The 22,934-nt window shown below is 43.7% G+C and overlaps 1 long non-coding RNA gene across 8 annotated transcripts in view; it reads left to right on the top strand.

Moving 5' to 3' along the window:
• The window catches only part of LOC104691301, an 86,702-nt gene that overhangs the window by 16,658 nt on the left and 47,110 nt on the right, over nucleotides 1-22,934 (top strand). For 7 of the 8 annotated variants that reach the window (XR_005604714.1, XR_005604715.1, XR_005604710.1 and 4 more), the window contains exons 2-3: nucleotides 9,339-9,460; nucleotides 13,550-13,718. This is a non-coding gene — a long non-coding RNA (uncharacterized LOC104691301). The remainder of the gene's footprint in view (nucleotides 1-9,338; nucleotides 9,461-13,549; nucleotides 13,719-22,934) is intronic. The other variant, XR_005604713.1, reaches the window with a different exon arrangement.

Raw genomic sequence — 22,934 nt, 5'->3', positions numbered from 1 at the left:
TCTGTGAAATTTAACGCAAGGAGTTAAAAAATATTTAAAGTAAGTGCACAGTGAGTCAGGACGTGCACAGATCAGCCGTGCCACGTCAGCCAGGCCCTGTCTTCATGTGTTGGATCTGGTGTGCACGGAGGCCACTGGGATTTGCCCTTTGCTTCCATGCAATTCCTCCTGCCTGCACGGAGAAAGAATATTTTTATCACTGATATCACTTCATTTTTGCAGCTGTCTGTTGGCATCAGGTTAGTAATATAAACTCTGTCAGAGAGCAATCTCTGCCTTCCACAGGCTGCAAAATCCACAATCATTATTTAGAGTTAACCTCCTCAGAAAGTGTTCCTTACTGAAACTGTTCAACCCCAAAAAGAATTGTTAGTTATTGTTATCTGAGGACCTCCTACAGCCTTCCCTTGGTCAAATAAGGCTCTTTTTGTTTTCAATAGAAGTTTTTTCTGAGACAAAGCTCTGAGCTTTCATGCAAGTAAGATAAATCCAGTGAAAGTAAAACACTAATTAAAATGTATTAAAAAAAAAATAAAAAAAAGGGAAACGTTCAAGAAGAGCATGGTGCTCAAATAGAGCACTTTTTTTTCAGGTCACTTGGCTTTCTGATGTCATTTCTGGCAGCTTCGTTAGCCTGGCTCCATCACGTTCTGCTCTGAACGATAACGTGATGGGAGATGATCAAAGTGAGAATGCAAAAGGCTCAGGACATTTAAAAAATGTTCTATTCTGGAAATTGTTCTAAAACTATAAACAGATTACATTAAAAATCTGTCTTACCCCAACATGGTTGCTCATCATCCTTTTTTAGAAGGAGCTATTGAGAAGTTTGGGTAAACAGCCTTGAAGTCTTTATGATGGCAGGCTGGAAATTTCTCCGGAATTTTAGGCAACCCGAGCCTCTCTGAAATGGAATATAACCCATTTCTGCTCTTAGGTGCCTTGTTCTAATCTTTATACTTGAAAGTGGCAAAGCATATGGGTCAGATCACCCACTCCTGCTAATGGACACAGTTCCCTGGACTTGGGTGTCCAATTATGCCAGCTAAAGATCTGTCTGTTGCTGGGCTTTATTTCCTTATTTTTCTTGTCTTCCCGATCTCTGACCCTTTATCAAAGGAATGCCGTCTGTAATATGATAATAATATGAAATTCTGAGCTCTCTTTCTGACAATATATCCTAAAGAATTGTCAGGATGCTCACCTTTATGGGAAGAGCAGCTGATGAGCAGTTCCAGCCTCATGATTGTCTTTTCCTGGCACAGGGAGAGAGTTGGGTACCTGTCCCTGGCCTTGTGGTGGGATATTAACCATTTCTGCATTTCCAAGGAGCAATTGCTCTGTGGGCTGAGTGAGTAAATAAACTCATTGTCAAGTCAACAAAACGACAGGAGGCCATTTTTCCTAATTTCAGCTGCATTTTAGTACTTGGGAAAGTGAGAAATTTGTGAATTTTTAGGGGTTCCATCCCCTGGTGCTCTCCATCAGTGCGAGGATGTGTCTGAAGCTGGAGGCAGAAATCCACAGGCACTGTGATACTTTGGGTATGGAGTGGAGCTACAAGGGAGGATTTTGATCTCCAAGCAGGATTTGACTTTCTGCTTTGATTTACGGGCTGAATATAAATGTGTATTTTAAGGAGTCATTAGAGTTTGTGGTTTGAAATATGCAGGTTTGTGTAGGAAAGGGTGCCCAGGCTCCTTATACAGCCCTACTTACTTCTTTATAGTAGCGAAAATGGCAGAGAATTGTCTGTAGGAAGAAAACCCTTCACCTCAGACTCTTAACACCAATTTAAATGATGGAGTGGTCAGGAATGGCATGATCCATGAGAAAGTAGGGAAGGAAAAGAGATAGGGACTGCCTGTGCTGTGCTTCACTGTGAAACATCTATTCCAGGTGTATTTTTAATCTAAATCAGTGTTGGTGCTGTTGATAGGGAAATGCTTGAGAAGTGTTGGGGCTTGTAGGTGCAAGTAAAGCAAAGCACAGCAGGAAGGAGCTCGGCCAGAAACTGGAGTGTCCTAAATATTGGGAGAGACACATCAGGACAATCCCTTGAAACCCACAGTGAGAGGTTTTGGCACCTGCCAGGCTCCCCTGTCCCCATCCTGCTGCAGACTGGAGCTCCTCTCCTTGGGTGGCAGCAGCACTTGCAGCTGGTGACCCTCGTTTGGTGCCCTTTGGCTCTGCCTTCGCTCCAGCTCTTATCGTTTGGGTAAATGCCGCTCTTGTTTGCAATAATGGGAATTTGGAGCAGCCCCTCTGCCATTTCTCCAGCACAAATATTACACTGGGGTAATTCCCATCTCCTGCTTCGTGCAGATGGAGCCTGGGAGGCGAGGGAAGCTCCTTCCCAACATCCCCACATCCACCTCCTCGGCTGTGAGCCTCAGGTGACTGCACCAGCCACACAATTAATCTGTGAGGATGGGGGAGCTGCCCTTGGTCTTTTTTCCCCCCTCTCATTTAACAGCACTTCCTTCCCAGCTCCAAACCCAGCCATGGCTCAGGACCCAAGGATGCACCCCCAGTTTCTTCCCTGCACCTCGTGGCTGCGGATTCAGCCCAGAGAAAAGGCTGCCTGGCCATGACAAACTGTGCATTGGCTCCGTGATTTGTGTAAGCTCAAATTTTCCACTAATTCACTTATATATCCTAGATGGAAAACACAGCCCCGGGGCTGCTATAAACCATGCTGCTGGAGCCACAAAGGGCCGTCCTGCCAGCTGGGAATCGCTGGAGCATGTGGAGCGTCAGGGGCCGGGGAAGGACTCAAATCCAGGGGATGCACTTGTCAGAGGGGCTGTGGTGTGGGAGCAGGTCCAGCCCTTCCCTGGGGTGGTTCCAGTCCCAGCTCAGCCCGGTCAGTGCAGGGACAGGCAGGAGCCAGAGCTGTGTCCTGGCCAGCTCTGGGTCAGTGCCCACTGCCTAAAACCATCCCTGGTTTGGGCTGTTTGGTGTAAACATGCTGGCTTGCTGTGCTTTGCTCTCCTGCAGCCTCTGTCCACCCCAGGGCTTTGTTTTGTGCCATGGTGCCATTCCCCAGCATTCATTTTCTCTATAAGCCACCCATAGATAATTTAAGAGCGTTTTCTTTTAAGAACAGCAAGAGTGGCACATCGGCTGATTCCCCAAATGATTGCTTGTCTTGTGACAGAGAGCTGTTGACCTGCTCCTTTAATGTTACAAGTCTGCATCTAACTGCTCTCTTAATCCAACCTACTTCCTTCTTTTTAATGAAATTGTCCCTTTAGCCTTTTTCCTGGGCTGGCTTTTCAACATGAACATTAGAAACAGTCTGCTCAGTTCTTTCCTCTGCTAACATCTTGCCCAGAGCTAACTTGCAGCTTCACTCTGTCAGCTGTAAGATATAGATATACTGTTGTCTTAATTACTCATATTTCTCCTGCTGCTCATAATTCTGCTTGTTCCACCAAAGAGCTCTTCAGAGAGCTTTACCGCTTCCCTCTCCCTTTCTTCGGGGGTTTAAAGGTTGTCAGATATATAAACGATCCTTGTTGCAGAGCTTTGGTGGTGACAGTGTCCTTTGTGGAGAAGATTTAGGGGGATGGGAGGACTAAATACGGATGATTTTAGGCTCCATCTCTGAGGAAGGGGAGAACACACATCGTACTACCTTGCATAACAGAGCACCAGGGAGGGTGTTTGGCAAATCCCTTCTCTAATGAACAGTGAGGCAGCTGTTTCTTCTGCAGCTTAAAGTGTAGATGCTGATTGTCAGGAGAAGGGTTTTCTTTATCCACCACTGATTATCCGTGGCTGTATCTGGCTGACTGCAATTCCTCTAAAAATGCTGTTGAAAAGGGACTGGACGCTTAAAAAAAAAATCACTGCTGTGCCATAGGGAAGCTGTAGTCCTTTGTGGTTTCAGCTCTCTCTTTTATGATTATATACTACTGTTTCTGTTATCTCTATTAATTAATCTGTCTGCCACAGCAAGTATTGCATGTTGAGTGATGTAGAGCAGACTGACAACGTGACGTCTATGGTTTTTTGGCACAGTTGGAACAAGTTCTGTCACCTCTGTGAGCTCTCTAGCGAGTTAAACCTTTGGCTAAAGTCCTTCTCTCATGGCTATTTTGGGTCCACTCTCCATTTTAGCAGCCCTCAGCTCCAAGGTAGTTCAGTGGCAGAACAGATTTTAGTATTCAGCTGGTTGTCTCAGTTCAGCTGGCTGACAGGTTCAGGACGCAGTACTGTGAGTTTATTGTTAATTGAATAAATTAGGAGCCTGTCAAACTGCTGTGGTTGAGCCTGTTTCCCTCATAGAGCTTGTGCTGGTGGAGTGGCTGGAGGTGGGACTGTGCTGTCCATGAGTGGGGCTTAATCCCCTCACTCCAGGTTTTGTTGTGGTTGCTTTTTATATATTATTTTATATATTGATATATATATTTTTGAAATAATTATCTGGTGAAAATGCTGTGCAAGAAATATTTGAACATCAGAGCAGTGAGAGGTGGTGACACCAAAGATAACACACAGGTTTCATCTGATCTAACAGCAGAAACAGGCAAATAAACACCAGGCTGCAGTAAGTCATGACCAAACTGTTTCAGTAGCACAGATGTGACTAAAGAATCTGTTAGAGGAAGCAAATGGAAACAGATGAGAGAAACTGGTGAGAGAAATGAGAAATAAAGAGTAATCTGGTTCCGTGTAGAGGAATAGCACAGGGAAAATAGATCTTCAAGTCAGTGCTCTGCTCTTCAAGAGCTGAAAGGGATCAGAGGAGCTGTCTCAGGCAAGTCAAGTTCCAGGCAAGGTCACAGGAGTGAGGACATGTGGGAAATCCTGGAAGTTGTCTCAGACTGTAGGAGACTCAGTCAGGGAACACCATGTGGATAACACACGGCACAACCCCAGCCCCAGACTGGACAAGAGGCCTGGTGAGGGCGGCCCTGTTAAAGTCCATGTTCCCTGAGGTTTGCCACAGAAATGTGTTTGGTGCAGAAAAAACAGAGCCACGGACTGTGATGGTCAGCATGGGCATCTCCCCCTCTCCATGTGCAGGGTGAGCTCTGCCTGGGGCCTGGCTGCCCCAACACCTCCCTGCCTGTGCAGAATAGAGCATCTGGGCTCCTCCAGAAGGACTCTGGGGCCACCAGCTGAGCCTGGCACCGCTCTAGGGCTGCTGGAGGCTGCAGAGTGCTCGTGGTGAGCAGGTATTTGGCTCTATTTACTCAAGGTTTCCCCCTGGAATCCCAGTGCTGCCTCCTGGAGCAGCTCTGAGGGCACAGGGCTGGGTAAGTTGGTGGCCATGCAGCTGCTGTGACATTCTGGCCACTCTGGCACTGGGCAGGTCCTTGCCTGGTGCCTCCCCTGCAGAGGTGTTGGGCAAAGGCCCTGACCCGGTGCCTCAGCTCTCCAAATATAGGGATGTTTCCCCATGAACTCCTCTCTGCAAACCCAAGGGCTGTTAAAAGAAGGTCTCGTGACTGTGTGGTACTTGGATGCCATGGCAATGTAATTAGCTGCACAGCAATCTTGCTAAAAATGTCCTTGGTGGAGGAGAGGACAGGGTGGGAGAGGATGGATGTTAAAGGGGAGGAAGTTTCCAGACCTGTGGCTTCACCACAGCTTGGTTGCTTAAGCCAAGTCCTTCAGCTCAAATGTGAATCCAGAGGTTCAGAGCACAATGTTTACTACAGGGTCCATGTGGGAGAGAAAGCAGCACAAACTCTTGGAGGTGTTAAGGGATTATATAACAGCTTCCCACCCCCAAGCCTTTCCAAGCCTTTGGAAAATTTTATAAAGTATCTTAGGCTGAAAACCTTTTTGAGCTGCTGGATGACTTGAAGTAAACTTCAGAGAAGTATTCCCATTACTTTCCCTTGTTCTCCTTTTTTCTCTTCAATGTTATCTATGGATCCAGGAACACCCTGGCTGCTTAATCCAAAGGAGGCAGACACGGAGTTCTGCATGGAGCTCGGAAAGCCTCGGTGCAGGAAGGCTGTGCTGCTGATTAGTTTATCTCTGTTACTCTGCCAAACCCTCAGTATTTGGCAACCTGGGCCTTTTTATATCCGTTAGGCCTTTTTTCCTCCCTCCCTCATGACCTCTGTGGCTGCATTTGCCAAAAGTTACCCGTATTAGATATGAGGCTGTGTGTCAGCATCCACAGGGCAGATGCTCCCAGGCTGCTGAAGAATTGAAGAATTCCGGAATATTGGAATTGTGTGAAGCATTTGGAGTAAAACTGGAAAGTTACTGTAGAGATTTGTTTCACAAAGTTCTGTTCTCAGCTGTGTCCTCTAGAGGGGAAGAAATCAGTTTCTATTGTTTATGGTTAATCCTATTGCACTTATATAAGAAATTATAGATTGTATTTTTGGGTTAAATGAAGAATAACCATAGCAATAAAAGGTAAGGTTTCACAAAGTTTTTTTTAAAAAATTAAGTGAGATAGTGCAGTGATGCAGTGGAGGGTGAGCTGGGATTTGGTGGCATTTTGGTGGATTTCTGTATTCAGACATTGTTCTCCTTTATTTGAAATTTCCTGCGTGTTAGGATAAGGCACAGGCAGCTGTGTTCTCCGTCCTGACAAATGAAACAGAGCTCAAGGAGTTGAGCTGAGATTGGCTTCCCCTGCAAGAAAAATTTCTCTTTGCCTGAATCATAATTTTAAGGCATGAAAGCTCTTCCTCAGGACAGCAGCATTTTAACTCCTTACATTTTGCAACCTGATCTTTGCAGAGCTAAAAAAAAAAATTCCCGTTCACTGAAGTTGTTCAGAGTTTGCTCTGGGTTGTAAAAGTCTGTAAGGTCACCTTGATTGCTGCACATCAGTGTGGTCCTGACAGGGTGTTCTCGGGGAGACAACCATTGCTGTGATTTAATCCAAATGTGTTTAATCACATATAATCCACATAATTCCAACATGCTGGCCCAGGATCCAGTTTCAGAGCCGTACTGAAGGGAGGGAAATCTTGTGTTGTCAAAAGTCCTGCTGACATCAGTGGGGTTTCTTATTGATGCAGGACTTAGTGCTGGCACATGCAATTACAGCAAAATTTGGGGTTTAGCATATTTGCAATTTACTGTATTTTTAGGAAGCTGTTGCTTGGAGGTGAGTGAGTAAATGAACTCTGGGCCACATCCAGCAAAATCTCTGACTGAACAGTTGTGCCAAGGGCCAGGGAAAATTATATAATGATCTGAAATAATTTGGGGTGTGATTAAAAAAAGTTGTAAAGGTTTGGTTCATATTTTTATCTTAGAAGTTTCACTTGCTACAAATAAAAAAGGATCCTGCACTTCCCTCAAGGCATTCTGTGTTGGGTCAGAAATGTTTCAACAGCAAAAACCATAGGATTTGTCAGCATAAATAACACACATATGTTAGTGCAGTGCTGATGGTTATGATTTTCATCTCCAAGATCCCAAAATCTGCTCAGCCTCTGTTACTGGGATGTGCACACAGTTCTGTGGCCTTGGAGCTCTGAATCCCAAAACCTGCATCCCAGAACCTGCATCCCAAACCTTCATCCCAAACCTGCATCCCAAACCCTGCACCCTAAACCCTGCATCCCAAACCCACATCCCAGACCCCGCATCCCAAACCCGCATCCCAAACCCGCATCCCAAACCTGCATCCTAAACCCTGCTTCCCAAACCCTGCATCCCAAACCTGTATCCCAACCCTGCATCCCAAACCCTGCACCCTAAACCCTGCATCCCAAACCCGCATCCCAAACCTGCATCCCAGACCCTGCATCCCAAACCCTGCATCCCAAACCCGCATCCCAGACCCTGCATCCCAAACCTGTTTCCCAAAACTGCATCCAACCCCTGCATCCAACCCCTGCATCCCAACCCCTGCATCCCAGAACCTGCATCCAACCCCTGCATCCCAACCCTGCATCCCAGAACCTGCATCCAACCCCTGCATCCCAACCCCTGCATCCCAGAACCTGCATCCAACCCCTGCATCCCAACCCTGCATCCCAGAACCTGTGTCCCAACCCTGCATCCCAAACACATATCCTAAACCTGCATCCCAAACCCTGCATCCCAGAACCTGCATCCCAAACCCCTGCATCCTAAACCCTGCATCCCAACCCTGCATCCCAACCCTGCATCCCAACCCTGCATCCCAAACCCTGCATCCCAAACCCTGCATCCCAAACCTGTATCCCAAACCCTGCATCCCAAAACTGCATCCAACCCTTGCATCCAACCCCTGCATCCTAAGCCCTGCATCCCAAATCCTGCATCCCAAACCTGCATCCCAAACCCGCATCCCAACCCTGCATCCCAAACCTGCATCCCAAAACCTGCATCCCAAACCCTGCATCCCAGAACCTGCATCCCAGAACCTGCATCCCAAACCCTGCATCCAATCCCTGCATCCCAACCCCTGCATCCCAAACCTGTATCCCAGAACCTGCATCCCAAACCCTGCATCCCAAACCCTGCATCCCAAACCTGTATCCCCAACCCTGCATCCCAACCCTGCATCCCAAACCCTGCATCCCAAACCTGTATCCCAAACCCTGCATCCCAAACCCTGCATCCCAAACCCTGCATCCCAAACCCTGAATCCCAAACCTGCGTCCCAGAACCTGCATCCCAAACCTGCATCCCAAACCTGCATCCCAGAACCTGCATCCCAACCCCTGCATCCTAAGCCCTGCATCCCAAACCCGCATCCCAAACCTGCCCAGAGCCAGGGGAGCTGTAAACAGCTGAGTGATCCTGGTGAGCAGAGCCCACACACCCGTTAACTGTGCAAAGAAATCCCTACAGGAATGATGGAAAGGGCGAAAGGAAAGCACCACGCTTTCCAAACCAGTGAGACCCCAGATGGGCTTCAAGGTAAATACTGGAATAAGTCAATAGATGATCTGAGAGGCTGAATCCATACCCATAACCACAGTTTGTTGCTCATCCAGTGAAATAATAACACAAGGTGAACTTTTTTCAGCCTGGAAACTGTGTCACCTCCGGTGCATTTCTGACGTGACTATTTTTTTTTCTTTGTGGCCATTTTGCAATTTTCTCTGGGTTTGTTTTGATTGTAAATAGGCACACACATTAGCTAAAGCCAGATAATTTTCTCCTGGCCAGCTTTGCCAGTAAATCACTGAGCTATGTAATTGGGTTTGTATAAAATTATGCACTGCAAACTTGGGAATAAGTAAAACAGACACAAAAAGTTGATTTTTGTAAATAGTACCATTTTTTTTCCGAGCAAAATTTCTGTTTGATTCCATTTTGCTATTCCCTATCGTGATCGTTCTTTAAGTGTTGGATGAAAATCCAGCTACAGGATAAATTCAAGCAGAACTGGTAATAATTTCTGGTTTGACTTGTAGGTGGAGCTGAATACAGTGGTTAACTACAAGCAATATGTTCTGAAGATGATGGTGTTCAGACAAATACCCAATTTGATTCTGATAAATTGGATGCAAGACTTTGACCAGCATGAGAAGAACAGGTGAGAACCCTTGAGACTGATGCAGAAATAATCAGTGTTTTGATGGTCAGGGAAAATATTGCTCCAGCAGCACAATAGATCTTCTATTAGAAACTCAAAATACTAATTACAATCTGCCTAAAGACTTATTATAAATGAAGTGGAGATAGAAACATGTTTATATTATGGGGAGGCTTATTTGCAGATAAGCAGGAAACCAGTCACACATCTTCACAAACATAATTTTAGCTGTTTTAATTAGCAGGTTTGCTTTGATTTAATTTAATTCAGTGATTCCTTCTATCTTTACTGACACATGTGCAAATAAAATGGGCTGACCTGACTCCTGACACCCCGTTTCCTTTTTCATTTCTGGATTTGTTGTTGTTGATTCCGGCAGTGTTTACGGTGGAATGATGGGGTCAGCACTTCCTCCCAGCACAGCCGCAGATGGAGGGTGGGGATGACAACTCTGCATCTGAGGGGGCTTTCTTTCCCCCAGCACTGCTGATTCCCGAGGTGCTGGATGTCAAAGGCCAGCGGGAGTCCCAATAACCTCCAGTTTCCAATTCTATTTAGGGTCGGAATGACAAAAAATATACTTTTTTTTGGTGTAGTTGTGGTAAAAGTGAAGCGACCTTTTATTTGCTGCACAGCCAGACCCTGGAAAGAAGCCCCACGTATGCATCAGCTCTGGGTGGAAAAACAAGCTTTAAAGCTGTCAGAATTCATATATTTAATGTTTGGAGATTCGGTGGGTTTATTTAACAGTGAAAGTTGTTATTGACAGAATAAGAGCATGTAGTCCAGGATAAAATCACAGCATTTATACACTGACAAACCCCCAATCTGTGTTGACTTTGTTGAGCTTTTTGTTGGTCTGAGGGCTTGGAAAGTATTTTTTCTTCTTTATGACAAAAAAATGACTGTTAATGCACCAGGTGTTGTTCTCCCTTCCCCTCGTACTCGTCCCTCTGCAGTGGCTCACAGCTCTATGATAGGTAATTAAAACAATCACTGAAATGTTTCAAAGCTATTGCAGCCTTTACTTGACTTTTAAAATTCCTATTTGAAGAAGAATGTTAAAATTAATTTGTATCTGGCTCAGCAAAGTGCTCTTTACTTGAGCAATGGACTTTACAACATTGCCAACAAAAAGAATGGAATTAATATTATATTTGCCTTTATCTAGGGTTATTCTGTTAACTGTTTTATACTGGAAATTAATTTCAATATCATACAGATGCCTACAAGTCCTGAAAGCAGCAGTTTTAGCATGCAGCCACAGCTCTCCTAGTTCCTAATTGTGGTAAAAATAAGAATTCAAAAGGAATAAACTTGCCAGGACAATTAAATGACTCTGCCTCCAGATAATGGAAGGACGAAGTTTGTATTCTTGGACTGTAAAATCTGAAAGAGGGAGAGGTGTTATTTAAGAAGTATTGTGTGGATATTTTGAAAAGAATGATAATTTTACCAGTTTGTACTGAGGAAAAATACTTTGGAGATGTTGGGATTTTTGATGTGGAAACGCTCTCCTCTTTTCCTTCCCCATCTCTATTTTTTCGTGTTTTACTTCCCTGCTTCCACAGGGCTTTGGAAAACTTGTAATTCATCCTTTATGGTATTCTTGGTCTGTGGGACAGGATTTTATGATTAAAATAAGCTTTTTTGTAATACATTCTTTTTGATCCTTGAAAAACCCTTAATCTTTACAAATGAGTGTTTCATGTCAGTGCAAAGGGGATCCTTCTCCCCTCCTTTCCTGGTTTGTCCCTCTTTGGGACTGGCACTCCCTGGCGTGGGCAGGAGTAGAGGCAACTGCTGCAAGCAGAAAAGACAAGTTGAGGAATTTTCAGGACGAATGGAATTGATTCAAGCTTCGAAATTACTGATTAAAGAAAGGAAAAAGCCAGTCAGGATGAAAGGTTTTGCATCTCCCTCGTTGGTGTGTGGGGAACCCTTGCCCAGGGTGGAAGTCAATAGGTGAATAAAGCAAATGTTTTTACATGTTTACTTATGGAAATCTGAGAGATACCAGGGACCAGGGTGCAAACCAAAAATATCAATACTGACAAATTCAAATAAGGACTTTTCCCCATTAAATTTCACATATGTGGCTATGTGTGCAAACATTTCCGATTTTTGAAGGACAGCATAACCTCATCCTCTGTTTTTGCTCTTCTGTGGACATTTTTAACTCCTTCATGGACGTTTCTAAATTCTTTTCTTGTAACCACACACAGGTATGGCAAACAAATTTACAAATGTGGATAAAAATACAACTTAAATCCTCACCTGCATCGTTGTGTCAACACAACTCAATCTGACAGTGTGTTTTTGCCAGGTGGAACAAAGAGCAATAAATTAGTTCTGAACATTTATGATCTTGCATTATAAAGACTCCAACAGACTGTGTTCAAAATCAATTGTCAGAGTGATGGGGATTAATAACTCTGGTTCTGTAACCTTTTCCATATCTGCAGCCTGGCTAAGGGCACGTTTCAAGATCTGCTGCCATATTTCATTATTGCAACCCCCGTTTGAAAGACCTTTTTGATGCTTAAAAAAAAGAAACAGATTAGTTTTTAGTAGGGCTGGATGAATAACTCAGAATTAATAATTCACTCAGTGAATTTTGCCTCTTATTCTGTAGGAAGAATGAAGAAAAAATAGTTGTCAAATTTTTTCTATTGACTCGTTGGGTTTTTTTATTAATCCAAAGCAGAAATCAGAATTCGGGGTGTGTTATGTATTTGTGATTGATCAGTCAGGTGGTATTGGTTTAATTCCCCAATTAATTGAGGACAAATACTAGAATAAATTTCATGACTAAATATTTGAGGAGAGAGTATTTAAAAATCCCTTTCCACCTGCACAAGCTTAAAATCAGGTTTTGAAAGAACTCTTGAAAGTAAAAATCCGAATGCATGAAAATTGTTGGAAAGGAAACATAAATAAAGCAGGAATGTGGCCAAGCCAAGTTCATTACAGGACACAAATAAGTTTGAGGCTTCCACAAATTTCCCTTCTTAGCTCCAGCACCTGTTTTGGGAGAAGAATAATAAATACTGAGCTAAATATGGGAGCAAGGTAAATGAGAGGTTTATTGAATTCCCTGCCTCCCCAGCTACTGTGCTGCATTTTATGGGAGTGAAATGTTTGATATAAGTGAAACCAAAGAAAAAATTGGCATCTTTTGGCTCCCTTTGCCTCCCAGCTGGAATTTTTGCATCCCACCTGTGCCAGCTCTGCCAGGCTAAGAGGCATCCACGTCTTCTCCTGCGTTTTCATGCACATTATTTTGCTTTCTTCCTAAATAGAGATAAAACAGTTAAATATTTCCCAACAAAATCCACACATGTGATCTCCAGGGCCGTGCATACCATCAAACTGTCATTTCCTTCGATTAACCTTCACCTGACCTCCTTCCCCCAGGCACTTTCCAATCCCGTTGTTCCTCCACTTAAGCCTGGTGCTCTCTCAGGTGAGTGCCTCTGTCACTCAGGAGCTGGACACGTTCCTGGAGAACCCAGTGGAGATGTTGTGACAGAAAACTGGGCAGAATTTGCCCTGGACTGCACAACCCAGAGCTGGATGTGCTGGAAGTGCAAAGGAAACAGAGCTCGGATAAGAGCAGTTGAAGAAACCCGAATTTTCAGAGTGTCTATGAAGTGTTTTATGAATATTGTGAAATATTTAAGATCATAAAGGGTTCATGACTGAGATCTACAGGACTTTTCTGTTGTAACTCCTTCATGTTCTCAGGAAGGGCCAGTTTGTGGAGAATAAAATCACTACCAGGAGGGGATCAGAGTTAATGAGTCTCCTCCTTACAACAACAGAGTTTGGAAATTTCCAGGGCCGTCTATTCTATCATTTTGAAACCCCACAGATCTGCGTTCATCTCAATTTTTATCTACAGGTAGCAAGAAAATGAAAGTTAGGAAGGCCAGAAGAAATAAAATATTTCAAAATGATGCATGCCTACAAAAATTTCAGTTACGCCAAACTGAGCTTTTTTTGCCTGCTGGTTTACGAGAAATGCTGATGTTTGCATCAGCTTGGGACAATTTTATTTCATCTTTTTTTCTCCTGAAATTCCTCTAGAGAGAACAACATGGAACTGAGATATTATGAATCCAGTCAGATCCCACATAGGGTTGACAGCAGAGAAAAGCAAAGCCTACGTTGAATCCATAACTTCTGCTTATGGAATAATATATATTTTGGGATGATAACAAAGGCCATGTGTGGTGAAGTATCTCCTCATCCCAAGGTAAGCTGGAACAGTGTCACAAGCTGAAACTAAGCACTTTGGTTCTAGGCTTAATTTGACTGGTAAATCTCATACTTTTTGCTGAGAGATTAAAAATGTGCCATCAGAAGCCTCAGCATCACATCAGTTCTCGTGGATGAGGATGGTTTATCCCTTAAACCAGTCTGTGATGTAGTAAGTAGGTCAGAAAATTCCTCAGCATTTCATCACCAGGCATAATTTATAGATCTTACAGGATTTTTGTAGATATAGAGTCCTAGAAATGTTTAGTTGGAAAAGACCTTTAAGACCATCAAGTCCTTTTTTTGCTGAATCCAAGTTTGTCCCTTTTTTTTATTATCCCATTAACACTTAAAAAACAGAGTCTAAGTGTGCAGCATTCCATAATTTCTGCTCAACCCCTGAGATCATGAGACCTGTTGGAAAATAGCTTTAAAACAAGAAAGAATTGCAGTGTAAGATTCCTGTGCAAACTCTGGATCCATTCCTTGTGCCAAGAGTTTATAATCTATTTTTTAAGCTTTTATTCATGCTGGCCTTTTTTTTTTCCCCCATTCCGGTGGGAATGCTACATCTGTAAATCAGGTGGAAGCAGATATTGCTGATGTGCAGTGGGGGTGGTGGTGAGGGTGATGTAGTTGCTCAGTCTGTACTGGCCAGTAGCACCGAGTTCCTGCACTGGTGGGAACTGGTGTGACTGGTTCTACTCTGTTTCAATCAATACCTAAAAAAATCATTCTATAATTCCACAGGGATTGTAAAAATCCCACTTTTGGAGCACATGAGACCCGTTACTGTCCCTGTTAAGGTTTTTGCAAGTGATTCTCCAGAAAAAAAAACCCAATATTTTCTGTGCAATCCTCCCCCAAACCGATCTGCAGTGACGGGGCTGTACTCACCTGGTGGAGTGGAGAATTTAAATGGAAGAACAAAAAGAAACTGAAATTGCCTTAGGGATTGAGGTCAGGTGAAGGTTAATCAAAGGAAATGACAGTAAAATGGCATTCAGGGCTCTTGGTACATTTTTAATCATTCCTCTCTCTCTCACTCATAAAAGACACAAAAGATGTCCAACTTTTTGCCATTGTGTTTAGTTAAGGATGACTTTTATTTTTGTCTTGATTGTTTTAAAATAGCCTTTCTTTTTGATTTCTCTCGTAGATTTAGCTCCTGAAAACTTGTATTGCAGTGCCTTAAAGATGTGTGTGGGAAATTGGGAATGTGTGTGTGGGGGGAAGAAGAATGTTAAGAAAAGGGAGTAATTTTCCCCAGAATATCTCTCATTTTAACTTCTCTTTCTCAAGTGATAGATTTTGAAGGATTTCTAGAAGTCATGAGTTTAGGGAATAAATACTCAGAAAAGCTAAATATTCACGTTATTACACAAGTGTCAGGCTAAATGAAGTTCATGATTGCAACTACTGGAAACAAGAATAGTTTCTTTCACACCCTGCTAATCTACAAGTTATTGTTCTGGTTTTAAGTCTTGGTACTTTGTATATTTTTTGTAAAAAGTATTAGAATAATCTCATGATCGCAATGAAATTGTGAAGTCACGTCTGAATTTGCAGGCTATTGGTTATATTCTGATTTTGTGTATGTGAAAAGGCCCTGTTTGGGAACTTTTATTTTCCAAGTTTGGAGTTTTCACTTTGTGTCCGTCACCTCAGATAACTTTGGCAGAACTACAACAGGAACAGGAGCAACTTTATGTAACTTATAACTGCCCAAGGCAACTTTTAAAAAATGTGAGCAATGCGTTTTTTTTTCCAAGTCTGTTTGTATAGACTCCCTTCCCCCTGTAACACAAAAGGTCCTAAAGGGGATGGATTAAACCCAAACAGCTTTTAACTGAGGTAACCTGGTGTAGCAACTGTGTTCTCCCTGCTCTTTTCATCAGCATTGTGCACTCAGCCCCTTGAGTGATGCAGCTGGAGCTGAGCTTAGGTGGAACCTTGAGCCGAGATTAGGCAAGACCTAAAGCCTTTGGAGAGGAACCTGTGGCTTAAAAACACATCCCTGCAGCCCCATGCAAAGAGTAACCCCACTGTGAGTTGCAGGAAAATGGAATTTTATGCATATGAGATGCTCCACACTTTGGGGAAAAAAAATAAAACAGTCTGGAAGTGATTTCTCTGTGTGTCCTTGTGCTGGTGTGGCCGGGAATTGCCACTGGGAATGTGGCACTTTTCCGCCAGATCCCACTTAGCAAGAGCTGCCACATGGATGCCAGATGGGCTCTTTGCCAGGGAGGAGGAGGAGGAGGGAAAGCCCTGCCCACCCTGCAAACACTGCCGAGAAAATGCTGTCAGGGAATTAGTGTAAAAACTGGGAAAAATGGGAGACCTGTATCCGAAGTCGTTGGGCAAAGGTTGAGTTGAGCTGAGCTCTCTTCCAGGGAAGGGGAGAGGAACACGGTGGGGAAGGCTGGGCCCTGGGGCTGGGAGTGCAGAAGCTCCCAGCAACAAGAGCCTGGCTTTGCAGGCACAGGGAGATGAGGAACTCGGGGATTTCCATGTTGGCAGGGTCTGACTGGGATTTTACAGCGCTGTAACAATGCCAGTGTCGGGTTTATGGAGGGCATTTTTCAACTCAGCATCAGCTCGAGCAGCCAGTTCTGCCCCCGTAACTCCCCTGTCTGGTAAAACCTCTGTCCTACTAACACAAATCCAAATGATTTTTGGTGTGTCTTTGGCAAAACAGGAATATCTGTGTAAGAAAAAGAACAAAATGCGAGAGAAATCATTTAAAATGAAAACTGAGTACCTGAGTTGAAGGCAGTGTTTACCACTGACAGCTGGAAAACTCTTGGACTGAGGGAATGTGATTTTTCCACCTGGTCTAATGGAAGATGTCCCTGTCCATGGCAGGGGAGTTGAAACTGGATGAGCTTTAATGTCCCTTCCAAACCAAACTGTTCTGTGCTTCCTTTTTAACAAACAGCATGACCTCAGAATTTTGCTGAAATACATGCTAAAGAATCATAGCCAGATCATTTCTCTATTTTTAAAACATCCAATAAAAATATTCAGTCTGTTGTACCCCTGCATGCCCAAATTATTCAACTATGGCAAAGATCAAGGTGGTTTGAGTATTTTTGTTCCACCGACTGGGATCATCACTCCCTCCCCTTCCCATAGAGCCCATCCTGCATCAGGGCTGCTTGTTAGGACCAGAAGCTGTGATCTGAATGTAGCTGGATTAATGGGTTTGGGTGTTTTCCGTGTTGCAAAGTGACGGTGGGATAAAATAGGAGCACTTAGGGTTTCCCCATGGGCGGAAAATGGGGTTTGTGGGCAGAAAGGGAGGTCTTGTGTTTGGTCTCTGCTGCAGCTGAGATGAGGGCAGTGAAGCAGCCGAGCTGAGGGGAAGCTCTGCTCGGTGTCTCGCAGTTTTTCAGGCTGGTTTTAACATCTTGTACCAAATTACCAGTGTGAGAGGGGGGCTCAGGGTGGGGAACCTCACTGGAGCATCAAAGGAATAGGATAAAATATGATGGAGGAACAGCAGTAACTGATGGCTTTACATTTCCTTTCACTCCCTGTTTTTGGAGAGAAATCTTCCATGCGAGTATTCTCAGGTGATGTCTTGGTTTCTCTTGGAATAAATTGCTTGTCTCAGTTTGATCCTTGAGCCTTCTGATAAAAATACTGTGGTTTTGTACCTTATTAGAAGCAGGGTTGAGTCCAAACCCTGCCAGGGCTTTGCTGGGTGTGAGGGATTAGGGAAGGTCAGGGTTGTGCTGAGTACAGAGGCTCTGGTGCCTGCTGGCAAGCAGAAGGTCTGTCTCTGGTGCTCTCAGCTTTCCACCTTCATTTTCCACCCTTCCACCATCAAGATGCAGGGATGCTCAGGAGAAAATTCAAGCTGTCTAATTTTAGATGTCCAATTTAGCTTGCTCCTGGCTGTAACAAAGCACAAGCTCTGCTTGCTGCAGGTCTCTTCAGTTGCAGAGTCAGATTCTCATTTAAGCCCAGCTCTGGGTGAGCAGAAAGTACAGTGGGAGCAGCTCCACATCTCAGACAGGGCTGTTCCCCTGCCAGAGCTGCCACCAAGTCACTGGGGTCTCACTGAGCACCCAAATCAGGTCCCTTGCGGGGGCAGAACCAATTGTTGCATGGCAGCTCGTTTTTCTGTGAAGGTTTCTGTGATAAATCCTCGGTATAAGCAAGGTTTGAAAAAGAAAGGAGCCAAAGCCTTTGAAAACGCTTCTAAGTGGGAAAGTTTCACTCCAAGCTTGGGGTGCAGCCCAAGTTTCACCAGATGCCCAGTCAGGTGGGAATAATCTCCATGATAACGTGCTGGGTCATCACTTCTCCTGGTGCTTTGTCCCGTTGGTTTTGCAGCTCTGGAATCGGTGAGAAGCAGAAGGCAGCCAGATCTGTTTTCAAATTAGGGGAGGTAGACCCCATTCCTGGGGTTATTTGTTGTATCACCTGAAGCTAATTTAATGCTTAAAATAGAGACAGACCCGTTCTGAGGGAATTTAACCTGAACATGCACTGGGAGCAGTCACTCCCTGCACTCTCTGCTGCAGGAGTACGGGATTCCAGAGCCATCTGCACACAACCCTGCGCCATGAGCTCCAGGAAGACCTTGCTTCAGCAGGGAGATTGGACCAGATGATCCCACCAGTGGTGCTTCCAACCTTATCCATTGTTCTGTGATTGTCTGCAGGAGGGCATTAACAACCAGGACACTTATTTATGGGGTTGGTTTGGAAACATGAGCTGCCTGGAAGGAGACTTTTGCAATCAGGGGGGTTGTCCCTACTGAAATCATCAGAAATCTGGGAGGGTTGTGGCTGCCTGGGCAGCCCTGAGAGGCTTTGGACCATTTTCTGAGGCCACCTGTAGTTACTGGTTTAGAGAACGTGTCACCACTTTACTCTGGTGTCAGTTCAAAGTCCTAATTCTGTGGATCAGTGTCTTTCAGATGAAGAAAGTGAAATCCTTTCTTGCCCCTGGTGTCTGAGTAAATTGATATCAAATTCTCTATTGAAAAGACAACTGTTGTCAGCAGAGGCAAGCAACAAGAAAATCTGGGACAGGAGGTAACTTCATGATGGATTCTACATCCTCAGGGACTTTCTGAGCTCTGAGGATTAATTTTCTATTATATCCACGTGTGGGGCTTCCCTTAAATACACTTCCACTAACAACTTAGTACTTTTTTCAATTACAGTCTCATAAAATGCTACAACTTTTTTTTGACATTCTGCTACTTAGAGGCCAAGGCTTTCATCACTGTGGCTGTTGTTGCCCCCTTTTCTTAAATGAAGCATCTTTTTGCTGCCCCCCTGAAGCCATGGTTTTGTGGAGAAAGCGTTCTTTGCACAGGGGAAAAAACCACTTGGGAACTGAACTTCTGCAGTGGTTTGCACACCATGAGCTTCATCTGCAGGTCCTGATGGACTTGCAAAGCCTCACCACAAGCATCTCTTCTCCATATTTTAGCTCAGTTGGCTCAGTTTACTTTGTTATCTTCATTTTTTTTTAGATTTATTTATATATTATTTATTTTACCATCTCTATTTCATGTAAGGTAACTCTAAGAATGCTTTCAGAAAAAAAGAAAAAAAAAAGGGCATTTTAATCTGTCCACATGCTTGGCTGTGTGAAATAGAGCCAGAGCACCAGAGATCCAGAATTCCCTGCAGCAACCTCATAGTGCATCTAAAAATGAATTGCTCGGGGTATGAGCCAATGGTTTATGAAGATGGAGGATTTGGATAACTACAGGTTACAAACTATTTTAGGAGAGAGGTCAGTAGCTCAGATAGTTTGGAGTTCTCCACCTGGAAGTGTGGGGAGTTGGAGAAGGAAAAATAGATAGTGTGAGTGACCTGAATGCTAAGGAGAGGCTGTGCTCCCCTTTGGAACACTGATGGGTCAGTGTTGTCAGTCACATGGGGTCACTTCTGGTAGAACAAGGCTTGAGAGGATGTCTTCACCTGGGAACTCACAGAACCCTTCTGCTTTGGTTGGCACTGAGGAGGAAGGACGCCCTGATTTCACAGGACAGCTGAGAACTCCGTAATTTTGGAAATACTAATCCAGTTGCCCCCAAGTAGATCAGTATTTTTTATGTTTTTATGATTTTATAACCAAAATTAGATATCCATAATATAGACATGTGATTTTATGGCAAAATATTATTAAATTAGGGCAAGATGAATTGAGAAGTTGGAGGTGATATCTGTAGAAGGAGCTTGGGCAGATATGGAGATTCCCATGGGACAGCAGAGGCTCCTTGTGCAGGCACAGGGCAAGCAGGGACCAGGAGCTCTGTCTGTCCCCCAGCCAGGATGGAATCATGGAATGGTTTGGGTTTGAAGGACCTTAAAGTTCACCCAGTGCCACCCCCTGCCATGGGCAGGGACACCTTCCACTATCCCACGTTGCTCCAATCCCTGTCCAGCCTGGCCTTGGACACTTGCAGGGATGTGGAGTCCACAGCCCGTAGGCTGGGTCAATAGAAGTTTTGGAAAACAAGGCTGCCCAGCTGCTTTCTTGCATTTTTTTATCTCCTTCACTGAGGAAAAGAGGGAAAAGCCTTCCTGACATAATGTTCACAAGGGACACGTCACCGTGTGTCAGCGCAGGGAACATGAACTGATCCCAGTTAATCTTCCCTGCTTCCTTCTGCACCTCCATTTTATAAACTGGAATTGGCAGGGAATTATGGCCACAAAACCTGATTTCTGCCTCAGTTCTGCTCCTCGGCACAGAACTACCTGACAATTAATATTTGTGTATACCTTTTGAAATCTGTGACCTTTGGGGAGTTGACAGAGCTATAATATTGGTCTTTGTGTGCTCGCCTGGCTTTTAAAGTCCCTGCCTGGTGGATGTAAGTTCAGTGGATACAGATCTGAAACTTGATTTCCTCAGTATAGCTGCATTAGCATTCAGCTGTGGGTATGTAAGATAATAGTATTAAAAGCAACCTTCCATCCTGTTGTCATGGATGCAGCACAGCCCAATCCTGGGAGCAGTACACCACCAGTCTTTGTACAATCTCATTTTTATCTACAAATTTTGATTTAATTATACCAGAAATTCTGCAGCCGTCTATAATATATGATTTTATTTTCCATTTTGAGCATTAAAATGTAAGAATTGGGCAGCTCTAGTTCTTTGTCCGGCGCTTTTCTTTTTTTTTTTTGCATTCCAAGTATCTGTCAGTATTAGTTATGAGACTGTGTGAAATAAGTAGCCATGAAAGATGCCTGCTTTTATGACAGAATGAGTGGTTTCATGAATTTTAAAGGAGCACATTTGTATTTTCTGTTCTTGAACTACATGGGCTACTCGCAAATATGACAGAAGATAATTGTTTGAGGAATTATGATGCCTTTCAAGATTTTGCGGGATATTACTATTTTCATAATCTTTCATTTATCAGCTTCTGCGGCTTGATTTATTTATGGGTGTAATTTGGAAATTAAAGTACTCCCACTCTGGCAGCAAAGGTACATGTTTGCTCCGTGTGGCTCGTGCTCCCTCCCCTTGGCAAAAATAATGAATGTGCTAATTTTTGTGTCAGACACCGAAGGAAAGTGTAAGAACTGGGGGACAGCCAGGTGTGATCCTGGGCCACGTGAGCCAGGAGGGAAGAGTCCGAAGCCTTGGGATGAGCGGGGATTTCAATCTGCAGCAGCACCCGTGGCACCAGGCAGAGCGTGTGCTCTGTTTGTTAGGATTTAAATGAAGGCATTGTTAGCAGGGATTTTGTGTGAGTGAGTAAAGGCTTCAAGCATTTAATTGACTCGGAAAATCTTTTTAGTTGTGATTAGAGGGACAGATACTCAGCTGGTGAGGACTGATGGTGCTCCATTGAATCAATTTTCATACCCTGTCTGGAGTCAATGGAGCAGGGCTCATTTATAACACTGTACCTGGCCTGTTATTATAAAAAAAACATTCCAGGCCTGATATCTGAGTGGTACAGTAACCTTTTATCAGGGAGCTGCTTGGCTCAATTTAAAAAAATTCATCAAAATCAGGGGTAAAATCCTTGGGCTAATAAATTCAGTGGCATGAGCTATTTTCATTTGGTTGGGAATTTAAGTGTGGAAACCTATGGCTGTGTCCTATTTGCTTGAAAGCTCGGTGATGGATCTGCCATACTTTCATATTTAGCATAAGGTTGTCTTCTTAAAGGCTAAAATGAAGCACCTCTATATCTATATGAAGCATCTCTATATCTGTATGAAGCATCTCTATATGAAGCATCTTTTAAAGACTAAATGAAGCATCTCTATAGTCTTTTCTGGTTTAGCCTTGAAGTATTTTTATTTTTTCCCCTTGGTAATATTATCTCACTTTCCATCCTCTGATGACTGCATAGAAGGACTTTATTTTGTAGTTAAAAAACCCACAAACTCTGGATATCTTAATGTATTAAACTTGCCCCTAACATCTGAATATTATCACTGAAAATCCCCTGTCAAAATTCTGTGCACGCCCATAATTAAACTGCTCTGAAAGGTGCAGTCAGGAGAACCAGGCACCAACATTATGGAGTGAAAATTAAAGAGGCAAAACATCAGAGTGTCTACTGTATGTGCCTGCTGTTAGACACTCAAGCATGGAGAACAGGATACACCTCTATGGATGGATGGCTTTCCTTATTAAAAAAACACAGTAGGACTCACAGTAGGGGAACACACTAAAACAAGGCTTTGTAGTAATTTCCTTGAAAGAAATTTCCCAAGATAGCAACTTAAAAAAGCTTTTAATCTCACAACTGGCTCTATAGTGAGTTTTACTGGAGCTGAGATAAAAAAGGCCGTTAGATTGCAGCCGATCTGGTAGGGTTGGTCTGAAGCCTCTTCCCTCCCAAGAAAAGGATTAGACTTTTCTTGCACCAGAACAAGGGTTAAATAGATTGATGTGATTCTAGCATATTTAAGAACTTTAAATACATATCTCTCAAGTCTGAAATTATGTGGGAAAACAGAAATCCCCTTTCCCAGCTGGAATACTTGACCAACCATGCTGCTGTGCAACACGGAGCCGATGTGTTAGATCAAGGTTCCTTCTGCGTGTCTAAATTTGAAACCACTGTCCCTCGTGATTTTGAGCTGATATTTTATTCTGGGGCTCTGAGCAGTGTCCTTTCCCACTTGGGAGGAACATAAAGTGTTTCTCATAAATTCCTGGAGAAGAATCCAACAGGACCGTGTCCTGCAGCAGCTTGTTGTGCTGCAGT

The sequence above is a fragment of the Corvus cornix genome, chromosome 4A (assembly GCF_000738735.6).
Source record: "Corvus cornix cornix isolate S_Up_H32 chromosome 4A, ASM73873v5, whole genome shotgun sequence".
Lineage (NCBI taxonomy): Eukaryota > Metazoa > Chordata > Aves > Passeriformes > Corvidae > Corvus > Corvus cornix.
Note: the sequence above shows the minus strand (reverse complement) of the source record. Positions and strands in the feature narration are given on the sequence as shown.